Below are 3,594 nucleotides of genomic sequence, written 5' to 3'. Positions count from 1 at the left end.
TTGATGCCCGGATCACGTAGTTTTGATAAAAAAAATGATATTTGGAGCCTAAAAATTTTATGAAGATTTTAAACTATTAATTTAACTATTCATATAAAAACTCACAACACACACGCGCGCGCGCACACACATATATATATATATGAGTGAGTGGTAGCTGCGCAACTCTGAGGTGCACAACTACCAGCGTAATCATACAAGCTGTCCATCATGGCTTTGATGGACGGCCAGTACAAAAAACTGATCGATCATGCAACATCCAATCAGGTCAGACTAAGTAGCTAGATCCATATCGAATCCAACCCGTTGACATCCTTACATAGGAGGGTGATAATTAGATCTGGATATGGTAATGGGTTGCCAGACCAGAATCAGAATCCAAGTCTGAACTTACAAGTTACAATGCTGAGGAGCTGTGCCACAAGGGCACGGCTAAAGGGACATGATACACTTTGTGCATGAAGAATATAGTGTACTAGGGGACACGACACGAGGAAAAAGTTGGACTATCCCTGTGACATATCTGGAAAGGTATATATTAACTTTTTGGAGCATGTCCAGTTTTTTGAGGCAATAGGAGAACTAGAAAATTTATATAGAAGGGAGCCAGCATGTCCAGTTTTGGAGGCAATAGCTGGGCCCCTACCCGCACCACCTTGGTTCGAGTACGGATCCAGTCCTTTGACGTAGGATGGGTTTCATCCAACATTCAATCCTAGACGTCCAATCAATGGATAGGAATATTGGTCTACATTTTCAGCTGGATGTGGACTAATCCTTGCTGCCCAGATGCCTTTGTTCCGGCCCTGTTTGGAGGGACTAAAATGGGCTAATTAAAGTCAGTACCCAGTAGTAGGGGTGCCAACGGGTCGGGTTTGGGTCACACCCAGGTGGAACCCGACCCAGATCAGATTTGAGATTATGGTACCGGGTCTGGACATGGGTCCAATTGAACCTATCATAAGAGAAACAATACCTAGATCCTATAAGGACTACATGAATCAGACCCGACACATACCTGGTAAAATAATATTTTTTAATCTTTTTTATATTAAAAATTCGTGGATCTTAGTTGGAACTCGGTTTGGGTATAAAATTTCACAAACCATAGTCAGCTCTATATATTAATAGCATGCAGGATTCTAATCAGACCTTATTTATCACCGAACCCTGATCTTATAGGGTTTGGTGTGGGTCGGGTTTGACCCAAACCCGACCCATTGACACGCCTACTTGGTAGGCACAGTTTAGGAAAGATTTGGTGGACTGAGATTTGATATCTGCCGGCAGTCATGACAAGATCAAAGGGATAAGCCAAAAGTTTGCTCAATATGTCAGAAAATCTACGTGGTCTCCCATTTAGTAAAGGATCGGTGCGTTTCACCTTGTTGAATGGATTCATTCGATTATGAGATTTGCACTTGCCCTAAAATAAGTGTGGCCTTCAATGCTATCGACACTATATATAGGTGCACCCCTCTACGGGCTTTCTCACCCCAGTTTTTCTCACCAACTTACAAACTTTAATTCTCACCATGGCTTCAACTCGTGCTGCATGGATTGTAATGTGTTCTGTGTCACTCTTTTTGTCGCAGTACTGCCTCACTTTCACTAGTAAGGCCGTTTCCTGCAATCTCTCTCTCTCTCTCCGACACAAAGTGGCCCTTGGTTCCTTCTTGTCATTCCCATGTTACGTCCTTGACTTTGATATGCTGGTATTTCCTATAAGAAAATATGTGGTTTTGTGTCCAACCACTAATTGTTTTGGACTGCACTGATTTCCAATCTTAACCATTCATTTTACAATTTTCTGCATGATTGTTAACGCTTTTTTTTTTGTTGGTTCCTTTTTTCTGTGATAGAAAAAGTGGGGATAGCCCATCTAAGATTCAAAACCAAATACCCCTCGGTTATGATTCGACCAGGGATTCTGTAGCTGTGGGCCCCATACAATACTGTCATGTGATTGGCTGTGTCGAATTTTCATGGCACTTAGCAGCACCTTTGATCTCAACTCTTGTGATTCATGAACTTACCGTTTTTTTATAATTGATTATTTTTTTTTCAACGAACTTAATATTTTTTCATATTTGATTCGTAAACTTACTCTATACTATAGTTTACAATAAACTTATGGGAACCTCTCAATGTCATAGATATATTTATGGTTGACATTTCTTTATCAACTTTATCTTTCATCTCCTTTCTTTTTGTTACATCATGTTTATGCATCACTTGAACTGCATGTTATAAACTTGCTTGATTCTGTAAAATGGCTAGAAACCGCTCATGATTCTTCTGCTGACTATGGTTTTTGGTCTGAAATACAGGTGCCCAAGTCGGTGTTTGCTATGGAATGCTGGGTAACAACCTCCCAGCACCAGCTGATGTAGTGGCCCTTGCCAAGAGCAATGGCATAGCTAGCCTTAGGCTCTATGACCCCAACCCTGATGCCCTTAATGCCCTTAAAGGCTCAGGCATAAGTGTAACCTTGGGAGTAAAAAATGAAGACTTACAAAACATTGCTGGTTCGCCAGCTGCTGCTGATCAATGGGTTGCTGCCAATGTAAGACCATATGTTCCCTCCGTGCCAATCAAGTACATCACAGTAGGCAATGAGGTCATTCCTGGCCCCACTGCTCAGTTTGTCCTCCCTGCAATGCAGAACCTCTTCAACTCCCTCAATGCTGGCGGCACAAGTGGTATAGGTGTCTCCACAGTGGTTCCCATGACTGTCCTGGGAAATTCCTACCCTCCCTCACAGGGTGCCTTCTCTGCTGAAACTGCAAATGTGATGGCTTCCATACTGGCCTTTCTTAGCAGCAAAGGAACCCCACTGTTTGCCAATGTGTACCCATACTTCTCATACACTGGGGACCCTGCACATGTATCTCTTCCTTATGCACTGTTTACTTCCACTGTTCCTATTGTTCAAGATGGGAACCTAGCTTACAGCTACCTCTTTGACGCGATGGTTGATGCTCTGTATTCGGCCATGGAGAAAGCCGGGGGAGCCAATGTCGTCATTGCGATCTCTGAGAGTGGCTGGCCATCCGCCGGGGCCGACGCCGCCACGGTCGCGAATGCTCAGATCTACAACAACCAGTTCATTGCACATGCGCTCTCTAACAATGGTACTCCAAAGAGGCCAGGGAAGCCCATAGAGGCATTTGTGTTTGCCATGTTCAATGAGAACCAAAAGCCTAGTGGGATTGAGCAGAACTTTGGCCTCTTTTACCCCAATCAGCAGCATGTGTACCCTATCAACTTCCATCCATTTTGAGTTGTTTCATCTGCGCATGACGTAAAATTATTTAATATATGATGATTACAGATGATGATTTATAAATGAATCATTTTTTTTATAGTTTGCTTCTTTATGTTGGCTATTGCAATTTACTTGTATACTTTTTTTCCCAGTGATAACTTGCATCCTTTGGTACTATCTTTAGTACTTATTGTGTGTATGGGACATCAATATCCTCAAATCAATGCTAAATATTTTTTATTTCCAAATCTTTTAGGCTCTGCATTGCATTGGGATGAGGATGCCGTTTTCATGTGCTGTCAAAATATGGTTTTGCCAAAATTTTG

General features: G+C 42.2%; 1 pseudogene; it reads left to right on the top strand.

Moving 5' to 3' along the window:
- The first annotated feature begins 2,326 nt into the window (after positions 1-2,326).
- LOC149846783 (glucan endo-1,3-beta-glucosidase pseudogene) lies at positions 2,327-3,283 on the top strand (annotated as a pseudogene).
- Positions 3,284-3,594: the final 311 nt, after the last annotated feature.

Source organism: Nuphar pumila, chromosome 2, assembly GCF_984573655.1.
Source record: "Nuphar pumila chromosome 2, dmNupPumi1.hap1.1, whole genome shotgun sequence".
Lineage (NCBI taxonomy): Eukaryota > Viridiplantae > Streptophyta > Magnoliopsida > Nymphaeales > Nymphaeaceae > Nuphar > Nuphar pumila.
The sequence above is the reverse complement of the archived record's forward strand: the minus strand, read 5'-3'. Positions and strand labels throughout refer to the sequence as shown.